The following is a 13951-nucleotide window of genomic DNA, read 5'->3' as shown; positions in this document are numbered from 1 at the left end:
TTCTTTCTTTCTTTCTTTCTTTCTTTCTTTCTTTCTTTCTTTCTTTCATTCTTTCTTTCTTTCCCCCTTTTCTTCTGAGCCGTGTGGGTGACAGGGTCTTGGTGCTCTGGCCAGGTATCAGGCCTGAGCCTCTGAGGTGGGAGAGCTGAGTTCAGGACATTGGTCCACCAGAGCTCTCCTGGCACCACACAATATCAAATGGCGAAAGCTCTCCCAGAGACCTCCATCTCAACGCTAAGATCCAGCTCCACTCAATGACCAGCAAGCTCCAGTGCTGGACACCGTATGCCAAACAACTAGCAAGACAGGAACACAACCCCACCCATTAACAGAGAGGTTGCCTAAGATCATAATTAGGTCACAGACACCCCAAAACACACCACCAGATATAGTCTTGCCCACCAGAAAGACAAGAACCAGCCTCATCCACCAGAACACCAGCACCAGTCCCCTCCACCAGGAAGCCTACACAACCCACTGAACCAACCTTACCCACTGGGGCAAGACACCAGAAACAACGGGAACTACAAACCTGAGCCTGCAAAAACGAGACCCCAAACACAGTAGTGAAACAAAATGAGAAGACAGAGAAGGGTGAAGCAGATGAAGGGGCAAGGTAAAAGCCCACCAGACCAAACAAATGAAGAGGAAATAGACAGTCTACCTGAAAAAGAATTCAGAGTAATGATAGTAAAGATGATCCAAAATCTTGGAAATAGAATGGAAAAATACAAGAAACGTTTAACAAGGACCTAGAAGAACAAAAGAGCAAACAAACAATGATGAATAACACAATAAATGAAATTAAAAATTCTCTAGAAGGAATCAAGAGCAGAATAACTGAGGCAGAAGAACAGATAAGTGACCTGGAAGATAAAATAGTGGAAATAACTACCACAGAGCAGAATAAAGAAAAAAGAATGAAAAGAATTAAGGACAGTCTCAGAGACCTCTGGGACAACATTAAACACACCAACATTCAAATTATAGAGGTCCCAGAAGAAGAAGAGAAATAAAAGAGACTGAGAAAATATTTGAAGAGATTATAGTTGAAAACTTCCCTAATATGGGAAAGGAAATAGTCAATCAAGTCCAGGAAGTGCAGAGAGGCCCATACAGGATAAATCCAAGGAGAAACACACTAAGACACATATTAATCAAACCATCAAAAATTAAATACAAAGAAAAAATATTAAAAGCAGCAAGGAAAAAATAACATACAAGAAAATTCCCATAAGGTTAACAGCTGACCTTTCAGCAGAAACTCTGCAAGACAGAAGGGAGTGGCAGGACATACTTAAAGTGATGAAAGGGAAAAACCTACAACCAAGATTACTCTACCCAGCAAGATCTCATTCAGATTTTACGGAGGAATTAAAACCTTTAGATACAAGCAAAAGCTAAGAGAATTCAGCACCACAAAACCAGCTTTACAACAAATGCTAAAGGAACTTCTCTAGGCAGGAAACACAAGAGAAGGAAAAGACCTACAATAACAAATCCAAAACAATTAAGAAAATGGTAATAGGAACATACATATTGATCATTACCTTAAATGTAAATGGATTAAATGCTCCCACCAAAAGACACAGACTGGCTGAATGGATATGAAAACAAGACCCGTGTATATGCTGTCTACAAGAGATCCACTTCAGACCTAGGGACACATACAGACTGAAAGTGAGGGGATGGAAAAAGATATTCCATGCAAGTGGAAATCAAAAGGAAGCTGGTGTAGCAATTCTCATATCAGACAAAATTGACTTTAAAATAAAGACTATTGCAAGAGACAAAGAAGGACACTACATAATGATCAAGGGATCAATCCAAGAAGAAGCTATAACAATTGTAAGTATTTAGGCACCCAATGTAGGAGCACCTCAATATATAAGGCAAATGCCAACAGCCATAAAAGGGGAAATCGACAGTAACACATTCATAGTAGGGGACTTTAACACCCCACTTTCACCAATGGACAGGTGATCCAAAATGAAAATATATAAGGAAGCACAAACTTTAAATGATACATTAAACAAGATGGACTTAATTTATATTTATAGGACTTCCCATCCAAAACGAACAGAGTACACTTTCTTCTAAAGTGCTCATGGAACATTCTCCAGGATAGATCATATCTTGGGTCACAAATCAGGCCTTGGTAAATTTAAGAAAATTGAAATCATATCAAGTATCTTTTCCGACCACAACACTATGAGACTAGATATCAATTACAGGAAAAACTCTGTAAAAAATACAAACACATGGAGGCTAAACATTACACTACTAAATTACCAAGAGATCAGTGAAGAAATCAAAGAGAAAATTAAAAAAATACCTAGAAACAAATGACAATGAAAATACGATGACCCAAAACCTATGGGATGCAGTAAAAGTAGTTCAAAGAGGGAAGTTTATAGCAATACAATCCTACCTCAAGAAACAAGAAAGATCTCAAATAAACAACTTAACCTTACACCTAAAGCAATTAGAGAAAGAAGAACAAAAAAACCCCAAAGTTAGAAGAAGGAAAGAAATCATAAAGATCAGATCAGAAATAAATGAAAAAGAAATGATGGAAACAATAGCAAAGATCAATAAAACTAAAATCTGGTTCTTTGAGAAGATAAACAAAATTGATAAACCATTAGCCAGACTCATGAAGAAAAAAAGGGAGAAGACTCAAATCAATAGAATTAGAAATAAGAAGAAGTAACAACAACTGACATTGCAGAAATATAAAGGATTATGAGAGATTACTAAAAGCAACTATAGGCCAATAAAATAGACAATCTGGAAGAAATGGACAAATTCTTAGAAAAGCAAAACCTTCCAAGACTGAACCAGGAAGAAATAGAAACTATAAAAGACCAATCACAAACACTGAAATTGAGACTGTGATTAAAAACCATCTAACACACAGAAGCCCAGGACCAGATGGCTTCACAGGCGAATTCTATCAAACATTTAGAGAAGAGCTAACACCTATCCTCTCAAACTCTTCCAAAATATAGCAGAGGGAGGAACACTCCCAAACTCATTCTACGAGGCCACCATCAACCTGATACCAAAACCAGACAAAGATGTCACAAAGAAAGAAAACTACAGGCCAATATCACTGATGAACATAGATGCAAAAACTCTCAACAAAATACTAGCAAAGAGAATCCAACAGCACATTAAGAGGATCATACACCATGATCAAGGGGGGTTTATTCCAGGAATGCAAGGATTCTTCAATATATGCAAATCAATCAATGTGATAAACCATATTAATGAATTGAAGGAGAAAAAGCACAGGATCATCTCAATAGATGCAGAAAAAGCTTTCAAAAAAATTCAACATCCATTTATGGTAAAAAAAAACTCTCCAGAAAGTAGGCATAGAGGGAACTTACCTCAACATAATAAAGGCCATATATGACAAGCCCACAGCCAACATCATTCTCAATGGTGAAAAACTGAAACTATTTCCTCTAAGATCAGGAACAAGACAAGGTTGTCCACTCACCACTATTATTCAACATAGTTTTGGAAGTTTTAGCCACAGCAATCAGAGAAGAAAAAGAAAAAAAGGAATCCAAATTGGAAAAGACGAAGTAAAGCTGTCACTGTTTGCCGATGACATGATACCATACATAGAGAATCCTAAAGATGCTACCAGAAAACTACTAGAGCTAATCAATGAATTTGGTAAAGTTGCAGGATACAAAATTAATGCACAGACATCTCTTGCATTCCTATATACTAATGATAAAATACCTGAAAGAGAAATTAAGAAAACATTCCCATTTACTACTGCAACAGAAAGAATAAAATACCTAGGAATAAACCTATCTGAGGAGACAAAAGACCTGTATGCAGAAAACTATAAGACACTGATGAAAGAAATTAAAGATGATACAAACAGATGGAGAGATATACCATGTTCTTGGATTGGAAGAATCAACATTGTGAAAATGACCATATTACCCAAAGCAATCTTCAGATTCTATGCAAGCCCTATCAAACTACCAATGGCATTTTTCACAGAACTAGAACAAAAAATTTCACAATCTGTACGGAAACACAAAAGACCCCGAATAGCCAAAGCAATCTTGAGAAAGAAAAACAGATCTGGAGGAATCAGGCTCCTGGACTTCAGACTATAGTACAAAGCTACAGTAACCAAGACAGTATGGGACTGGCACAAAAACAGAAATATAGATCAATGAACAGGATAGAAAGCCCAGAAAAACCCACTCACAATTGGTCACCTTATTTTTGATAAAGGAGGCGAGAATATACAGTGGAGAAAACACAGCCTCTTCAATAAGTGGTGCTGGGAAAACTGGACAGCTACATGTAAAAGAATGAAATTAGAACATTCCCTAACACCATACACACACACAAAAATAAACTCAAAATGGATTAAAGACCTAATGGTAAGGCCAGACACTATAAAACTCTTAGAGGACAACATAGGCAGAACATTCTATGACATAAATCACAGAAAGATCCTTTTGACCCACCTCCTAGAGAAATGGAAATAAAAACAAAAATAAACAAATGGGACCTAATGAAACTTAAAAGCTTTTGCACAGCAATGGAAACCATAAACAAGACAAAAAGACAACCCTCAGAATGGGAGAAAGTATTGGCAAACAAAGCAACTGAAAAAGGATTAATCTCCAAAATTTACAAGCAACTCATGCTGCTCAATATCAAAAAAGCAAACAAATCAATCCAAAAATGGGCAGAAGACCTAAAGAGACATTTCTCCAAAGAAGATATACAGATTACCAACAAACACATGATAGGATGCTCAACATCACTAATTATTAGAGAAATGCAAATCAAAACTACAATGAGATATCACCTCACACCAGCCAGAATGGCCATCATCAAACAATCTACAAACAATATATGCTGGAGAGTGTGTGGAGAAAAGGGAACCCCCTTGCACTGTTGGTAGGAATGTCAATTGATACAGCCACTATGGAGATCCCTTAAAAAACTAAAAATAGAACTACCATACAACCCAGCAATCCCACTGCTGGGCATATCCTGAGAAAACCATAATTCAAAAAGAGGCATGTACCACAATGTTCATTGAAGCTCTATTTACAAAAGGCAGGACATGGAAGCAACCTAAGTATCCAACAACAGATGAACGGATAAAGAAGATGTGGCACATATATACAATGGAATATTACTCAGCCATAAAAAGAAACGAAATGAGTTATTTGTAGTGAGGTGGATGGACCTAGAGTCTGTCATACAGAGTGAAGTAAGTCAGAAAGAGAAAAACAAATACTGTATTATAACACATATATATGGAATATTAAAAAAAATGGTTCTACAGAACCTAGGGGCAGGACAGGAATAAAGACGCAGATGTAGAGAATGGACTTGAGGACACGGGGAGGGGGAAGGGTAAGCTGGGACGAAGTGAGAGAGTGGCATGGACATATATACACTACCAAACGTAAAATAGATAGCTAGTGGGAAGCAGCCACATAGCACAGGGAGATCAGCTCAATGCTTTGTGACCACCTAGATGGGTGGGATAGGGAGGGTGGGAGGGAGGGAGATGCAAGAGGGAAGAGATATGAGGATATATGTATATGTATAGCTGATTCACTTTGTTATAAAGCAGAAACTAACACACCATTGTAAAGCAATTATACTCCAATAAAGATGTTTTAAAAAAGAAATAGATACCAAAAAAAATTCTTCCTCCAAATATGAAATGTGAATTTTTCCTTCATCGTGCGCATGACAACCAAGGGTTCAATTTAAACTTCAATGATGTCATGCAGAAAGAGAGCTTGGCCCATCAGCCTAAGCAGTAGTGACATTATTGTATCAGTACCACTGTCTTTAGTGGTAACAAAACTCTTTTCCTTTCACAATTGTGCTTTTAAAGCTGAGTTGAGTAAGACACAAAATGAAAGTGTTTAAGATCAATGGGACACTGATTTCCAGGGACAATGAAATTCCCCCGACAGCAGAATTTGGGCTGCCCAAGAGCAGACTGGGACCGCTGGAAAACAGCATACAAGTTTCTATCAAGGGGTCAGTGGTGGTGATAGAAGTAACAATATATAAATCAGGAGTCGGCAAAGTACAGCCTGCAGGCAAATCCCGCCCTCTCTCTGTTTCTGTAAATAAAGTTTTATTGAAACACAATCATGCCATTCATTGACCTATTGTCTGCGGCTTCTTTCACACTGCAGTGGCAGAGCTGAATAGCTGCAACAGAGATCATATCTCAGGAAGCTGAAAATGCTTACTCTCTGGCCCTTTACAGAAAAAATGTATGGCCCTGGTACTAAATAAAGAAAGAATGAACATGTATAGAATTATACATGTTATAATTATACATGCAGGAATTATACTGAGTGCTCTGCAAACCTTTGCTCTACTAACCCTTAATGTAGGATTACTAGTGTCTACAACTTCCAGGAGAAGAAGCTGAGGTTCTACAGAAGGTGGTGACCCGTTCAAGTTTCCAAAGGTGAGTTACCATCAGATAGGACTGGACCCAGGCCACGTGCACCTAACGCCCTCTGTGAGCGCCCTGGGTCCAGTTCTGTTGTGAGCACGCACTGCTCCCTCTTGGAGGGTCCTCCCTCATCTCAGTTGCATCTGCAGGGTGGAAACCTCTTCTGCTACTTCCAACTCACCTCCATCGAGCCACCCTTCAGAATTAAATTCAATTCCCAAGCATCGAGGTCAATAATTTCGTGGAGGAAATAAACTCTTAGGGTTGCCAGGATATAAAAGCAGAGCCAAAAGTATCATTCCTGATGCCCTGAAAAATCTATGTCCATAGAGTAAGGATTGTATCTTTGGTCTCCACTGATTCACGCTCAGGGAGGTCTAAAAATGCCTCATAACATGGCAAAGATGCTGGGTCATGAGCTGGACTCGAGCTAAGCCTTTCTCTTTGAAGGATGTAGGTGTTTCTAGAAGTTCAGTCTTCATCCCATCGCAGATGCTCTCAGAAGTTCAGTGACCTTAATTTGCAGGGGAGGGAATGGGAGGGGAGAGGTACTGCGGGCCCAGAGCTCTCCCATGGCATTGCCTACCTTTGCCTACTGAAAGAAAATGTGGGACTTAAAATAAACAACAAAAACTGTAGATATGTATTCTGTATGGCAAACTCTTATTGTTTAAAAGAAAAAACAAGTAGGCTGGGACAGAGCTGCTGCATCGGAACAAATAGAAATGATTTCAAACTACACGAAGAAAGAAAATATTGGTACGGGGTCACATTGTAAGCAGCTAATGTAGTTTTTCCCTGCCCTTCCCTCCCTCCCTCTTTGCTCTGTCCGTCCAACTCCTTCCTTTTTCAGGCTATGAGGAAGTTAAGAGTAATAAAATGTCTGTGATACACATAGAGAGTGGAGGCAGTCTATTTGCATGAGAGAAGCTTTGTCCCCCCGACCCCGACCCCATAATCCAGGCACAATGAAAACCAACGTGGCATGCATGATAGGCTTGGATCTCGAGTCCATGGCTTTTTTGTCACCATCACCACCTTCCTAGTTTTGCCCGGCTCAGACTCTCTCAAATGAGCGCTCTTTCTGTTAACACAGAGTGTGGGATGCTAACTGAGGGCTGAAGTAGCAAAGGAGCTGGTTGGGAAAGAAGAGTGTTTTCGCTGATAATCTACCACGTGTTTAATCCGTGTACAGAGCATCCTCGTGTTGACCATGGAGAAGGCGCCCAATGGTGCAGACACACAGATGCCCATTCTCAAAACAGAAGGCAGGGACCCTGAGCTGTCACCTTGGCAGCAAGGACTGGGAGGGTGGCAAACAAGCAGAGCTCCAACACCCCATCCCCCCAAACTGAGGTACAGCTGAGCACCTCACCTGCTCTACACTGACCTGCCCACTGGCCCCAGGGGGTGGGGCGGGGTGAGGGGGCCTCCCTGGAGAGCTTTGCCCGTCTCCTGAGCTGCTTCTCTGATCTGCTTCCTGACCTGGTGTCCATAGATCTTGGGTGGGTACTGGGTGCGTGCAGGTTGCTGGCGGGGAGGCCTGCCTGTCCAGCTCTGGAAAAGTCTATCCCTCCTGAAGCCTGCCCACATGAGGCCTGTCCTGGTGAAGACTGTGATTTGATTTGACGTTTTGTTTTTCACGAAAAGAAAAGGTCTCACCACTGCAGGCACTGCTTTCCTGGAGCCGAGGGCAGCTGTGCAGACCCGAGTGCAGGGGCGCAGACCTCAGGGTAAAGCACAGGTATTCTCCCGACCCGAGCGAGGAGATCACTATGCCCAGAACCTGCTTGGCTGGCTTCTGTCAAGTTCCTCACGGAGCCAGGGCAGAACCAGTCAGACCCAGGCATCAGGGCAGAATTCCAGCCCCAGGGAGAGCCAACTACAAAGTCATCATCTCCTCCATCCACAGACCCAAGCCCAGGCAACTTGCGTCACTCCAGTTTAGAGAGGGAATCTCAGGAAATCTAACTTCCGCAAACTTCTGAACAATGAAGCTGCCCTCCCACCACTGCCCGGGACGGTGTTACAGTGGCTGGGCCGTCCAGGTCCCACAGCAGGGGCTATGTGTGCTCAGCTTTGCCCCTGCCCCCGGCACCCCGTGGGCTCCTGGGGCCCCTGGAACTTGTGAAAGCTGCTCAATGCAAATTCACCAAATTCACTCCAGCCTGTTATAAATGTGGGACCCCACTGATCAGGCAACATTATTTCTATTATCCTACTGGGCTTCACACTAGGGGTAGAGGCACTTGCCTTGATTTGAAACTTGCAGACACCAGGAGAATTTGCTGATTGCTAATGAGAAGAGCTGAGGTTTTGTTGATACCATCTGGGACCTCCTTGCTGTGGGCTGAGATTAGGTTAAGGAACTGACATAACACGCCTTATTAAGGAGGCAGTGACTTTGTTATGGGCTCCGTGTAACTTTTCATGTCTGCTGTACGCCAGGAGCTTAGCCTGAAACACCTTTTTCCAGAATATGAAACATAATATCTCCATGCTCACTGCATTATTTAAAAAGGGGCAATGTGGTTCATAACTTCACATTTATTGCATACTTTTAAGCCATTTGACCCACATAAATATTGCTATAGAGTTGCCCTCAGTTATTAAATTCTTATTGCTTATAAAAGGGGCAACAGGAAGTGTAGAAGTAGCAGTGGAAGGTGTGGGCAGGGCAGGGGGCAGGGGTGGTGTGCCAGTGGGGGTCAGGGAGCACACTGGTTTCCATTCTGCATTCTGCTTTCAAGCCTGGGATTGGATTGGATTTCTTCCCCTTTCTCATTGTGGGCAGAGCCTGTTTGACTTTAACTCAAAGAATTATGTATTGACATGGCAAGCGACATTTTGCCTTTCTACTGATGAAAATGGAACCCCACTCTTAAAAGAAATAGGTTGAAAGAATTTTTTATTTCCTCGACACAGCTGAGACCAGATAAAAACAGGGCATCAATGTTTATCAGGGTTCAAAGTTGAGTCTCCTGACTGTGAAAGGGACCAAAGTGTGTCTTCATTGTCAGCCTTGCATTCTTGTTAATGCTGCTTTCGCCTGGTCTCCTGGGCCTCCTAGGATGCTCGCTGGTTCCTGCTACATCACGCTCACCTGCCCGGTACCCACGCCCACAGAGCCTTTCTCCTGGTGCACACCTTTTGGAAATGACAGAGTAACCACAAGCACTTGAAGACACCTCAAAGCAGTTCAGCAGAGAAGGTGTCCTAGAAGCAAGTTCCCTTGAACTTCAGTGTGGGGCCCCGTCCAGGGAGTTCCCCACCCCGCTGTGTGCAGGACACAGGGCAGAGGGAGTCCGTGTGATCAACTCCAGCACAGAGTGGAGGTTGCAAGGACTGGGAGTCCCAGGCTGTTATGAAAACATGTTTGGGGGTATTTTTCTTGTTTTTTTGCACATAATAGGAATTCCTCCCGCCAAGGTCCACAGCAGCACCTGGGTCAGGGAGGAGTATGCATGGCATCCCTGTCCCTTGCATATGTGGGGCATCTCTGGCCACACATTAACATGGGCGATTTTACTTCCCCTTGCTTAGGGCAAAGCCCCTACACCTAGAGGTTACTTGCTGTCAACCAAGGACCTTTTTCCTCCTGTCACTGCTTTCAGAGATGAAGGGAAAGATTTCCCTTAGCCTACAGCATTTAGCGTGCAAACCCTCCACCATCACCTCGTGAAGCCACAGAAATCAGGAGGCCAGCCTGCGACCTTCCAGCTCAGTGACAGGACAGGAATCCCTTGAGCAGAGGACGCCTCCTCTGATATTTGGAAAAGTGTCATGTTTTCTTTACAGAGAAAACTGTCAGGTTGTTGTTGGCATAAAATACAACCCTTCCTGGATTGTGATTTGCTTGTTTGCTACAAAATGTCACCTGGGCACATGACATGTTTTGTTTTGCTCACAGCTGCTCTGTACTTAAGATATTCAAATGGTGTGGGGAGAAAGGCCAGCTCTGTGCTCAGGTCAGTCCTCTTCGCCATTACAGACCCTCCACTTCCTACAGCAGTGAGGTCTGCAGGGGAGAGAACTCAGCCCACAGAGCCACTCCCTTGTTGAGGTGGGATGATTCTGCAAATACATGTCTATCTATTCATGTGCTCTTTAGAAAACCTCTAGAACAAAGATAGGCAATCACTGAGCACTGCTGGTCATACTCTTTTAAAAGAAATAGAGAATAAAATGTGAATAACTTAAAAATACCACCACCAACCACCCGTAGGGTTGGCCAAGCCCGGCTGTGATTCCTGAAAGGGGACAGATTGCTCAGGTCAGCTGGTCACCCGGGCACATCACCCTACAACACATCAGTATAATCTTGGCCGTTAACCTTAATCTCCCATCCTGGATAATACTTATTTGTAAATTTCTTTTTTTTTTTTTTTCCATTCCTGGGTATTTTTCTTAGAAGCCCACGGCAGGATTTATACTTAATAACTAGTGAGTGATTTAGGTGACATGAGAAAAAAGCTTGAGGAAATATAGTATCCATGTTATTTTTTTTCATTTTGCTCCTTTGAAGACCTAAAATAAGAAAAATATGTCCTTATCAAGTCTTAGGTCTTGACAGACGGAGGTGCAGAGATTTAAATAATGTCTTTTTTTCTGTTGTACATTTAGCCAAGAAAGAAATGCAAAAAAAAAAAAAAGCCAGCTAAAAAAGGGATACTGCAAAATTCAGTTGAATATCTAAAAGTGGTGTTGTCGATAAACAGAATTCCCTTCAAGGAGTTTCTCCGCAGCCCTAGAAGGCACTAAACTGTTTGGTTAAAGAAGCAAGTAAAATCCTTTCCTTGGGATGACAAATGCAAGAAACATCAAGCCCCAGTGACTCTCTGGTTTTCCAGTACTTTTGCAGTAGAGGTTGGAGTCAAGTGAAAACTAGAAATCAAACAATAGCACAACCACAGGGAGGCTTTGTCCCTCAGCCGTATCATCTGGGAGTGTTTCAGGCCACAGTGAAAAATACAATCTCATCTTGAGCTGACAACCTGGTTATTTAGCTCTTAGAATGCAGATTTAAGGATGGAGGCGAAAGCAGAGCACCAGACAGCACTGGCGGCAAAGGTGTTTTGTTTATTTTTAATGGTTTGTATGATTTGAAAAATATGTTGTGCAAACCAAGAAGATTCCTTAATTGCCACCAAGCACACCCCTGTCTGCTGGGAATGCAGCTGGAAAGCTCTGTGACTCTGCGGTTAGGGTAGAATTCGAGAATTTCTTCCACTCTTTGTGCCAAATGCACTCCGAGAGTGAAAAATACAGACCCTGCTCTCATGCCTTTCCCGGGAATAGGACATTAATTTCTTGCATTTATACACACACAGATTGCAGCTCTGGGCACTGGCCCTTCAAGGTCCTGCCTCTGGATTTTGAAAACTGGCCATTTCTGCCAGATTTCCATCAAATACAAATCAGAAAGTACAAGGAAATATGACCTTAGTTTATTAGGACTTGCATTCAGTTTTTTTTGTTCTTGATGTTGTTTTTTTTTTAGTTTTGCCTTTCTTTTCCTCCACTGTTGCCCAAATAAAACTGCTTTATGCTACAGCTACACAGTTTGGCCGGAGGTTGGCTGTACCCTTGGAAGACAAAACCCCTGACAAACGGTACGGAAAACAGTACCTATGACCTTCAGCCGGACTGCAGCAACATTGCCTAGCTCAATGTCATTAGGACTGTTCAGTTTGCAACTTCTTACTTCCAGTCATAAGGGAACAGTCGGGTAACTTCTTCCTGGCATCTGCTCATGGCCTTCCTGGTACTTTAAGAGGTTCTCTTTATTGCGATTGCCTGGAGGGTATGGAGAGTTACAAAATCCACTGCAGACACCTGACACAGGGCAAGGCATTTGCCACCGGACACAGATATTATTTCAAGAATGGATTCCATATTTAATCTCTTTTCTGAAGTCAGAAGTGATTTTAACAGGAAAGCTAAAAAAAAAAAAAAAAGAAACTGTATGAATAGATTCCTCTTAAAATGTAGAGAGTTTTCTGTATTTCATTTGGAATTGAACGGTGGACAGCCATTGGCAGCTTCATATAAAAAGATTCATGTTTTGTCCTCTTGGACGACATCTTTGGTCAGTGGTGCTCAGAGCACAAGAACAGCTGCTGAGGGTCCTGCCCAGAAGATGTTTTTCATAAGGACAAATATACACATTAACCCAATTAGGTGTTTTCACTTAAAAATAGGAGCAATCCTTCCCTTTTGCATTATAGCCACCTGAATATTTCTAATCCGGAGCAAGGGCAGTGTTTCATAGTTGTTTATATTATGCTTGGTTGGCTGTTCTGCTCACGTAACTCACTTCATACTTGAAAAAAAAGAATTGCAGGAAAAAATTAACATCTTTTTTTTCCCTTGAACATTTTAAGGCAAGCCCCTACCTTCTAATGGTAGAACTTTATTTTCTTCCTTATAGTAATATATAGTACTGAAATTCCAAAGGTTTCTGGTGCATTTCAGCTGTCACCTCAAGTCAAAACCATAGAGTTCAGCTATAAAAGAATATAATAAATTTAACCTGACCTAACTGGGGATTTTTAAGCAGCCATTTTCTTTTAATTGTGTATCTGTGAGCTCCCTATGCCCACATATAAACGGTCTTTTTTTTTTTTTTTTTTTGGCTCGTTCTTTCTTGAGTTCAAACTTGTGTACCTTTGTGACATTAGCTCTGCTTACATGAAAGTGCTTTCAAAGATTTTAAGGGGAGATGCCATTTTGGAAGAAAATGCAATTCTAAAAGAAACTTGGAACGGACTATTTTAACCTAGCCTCCAATCTCCTGAATTTTCGGTGGCATCCTGTCCTGGGCAACTATTGTAGGAGCCTGCCACGGGGCATCTCCCTTTCCAAGAAGAGTCTACGGAATGCGCCCGGGGGAACACCAGACACCCTGGCCCCCAGCCCAGCCTGCTCGCTATTTAGCACTCACGGGGCTGATATTTCATACACCGAAGTAAACTTCCGCGCTCCAGTTCATATGTAATCACTGTTTTGTTTTTGCAGCCTTTGTAGATTGAGTCTTTGTTAGGCGAGCACGTCTTGTTTCCCCAGCACCCGAGGAAATCCTCGGCATCAGAGTGCCCCCCAAAGGCGGCCCGGGAAATGATCAGGGGCGCGCTGACCTTTAGCGAGACAGCTAAGGTTATGCACATAACATTTGCTTGTTTACTTTGCAAAATAAGCAACGAGTTGGAAACTCCGAGCATCGCCGGCGCCTCCGCGCACTTAAAAAACAACTGCAACCGAGGCAGCCGGTCTTCCTTGCTCCAGCGCGAAAGCCCGGATCTGCTTTGCTCTGTATCTATCGTGATGCAACTTTAATAACGTTAGCCAAGGCTGCTCACAAAATCACAGCTGTAGCTGGAGGCAAAGGGGGGGTGAAAAAAAAAGAGGAAAAACCGCCAAAACGAGGTGCTGCTTCCCAGTCTCACCTAGGAGCCCGGTGGCGCGGGG

This window comes from Monodon monoceros, unplaced genomic scaffold, assembly GCF_005190385.1.
Source record: "Monodon monoceros isolate NGI ecotype Baffin Bay Population unplaced genomic scaffold, NGI_Narwhal_1 Super_Scaffold_4, whole genome shotgun sequence".
Taxonomy (NCBI): domain Eukaryota; kingdom Metazoa; phylum Chordata; class Mammalia; order Artiodactyla; family Monodontidae; genus Monodon; species Monodon monoceros.
The sequence above is the reverse complement of the archived record's forward strand: the minus strand, read 5'-3'. Positions refer to the sequence as shown.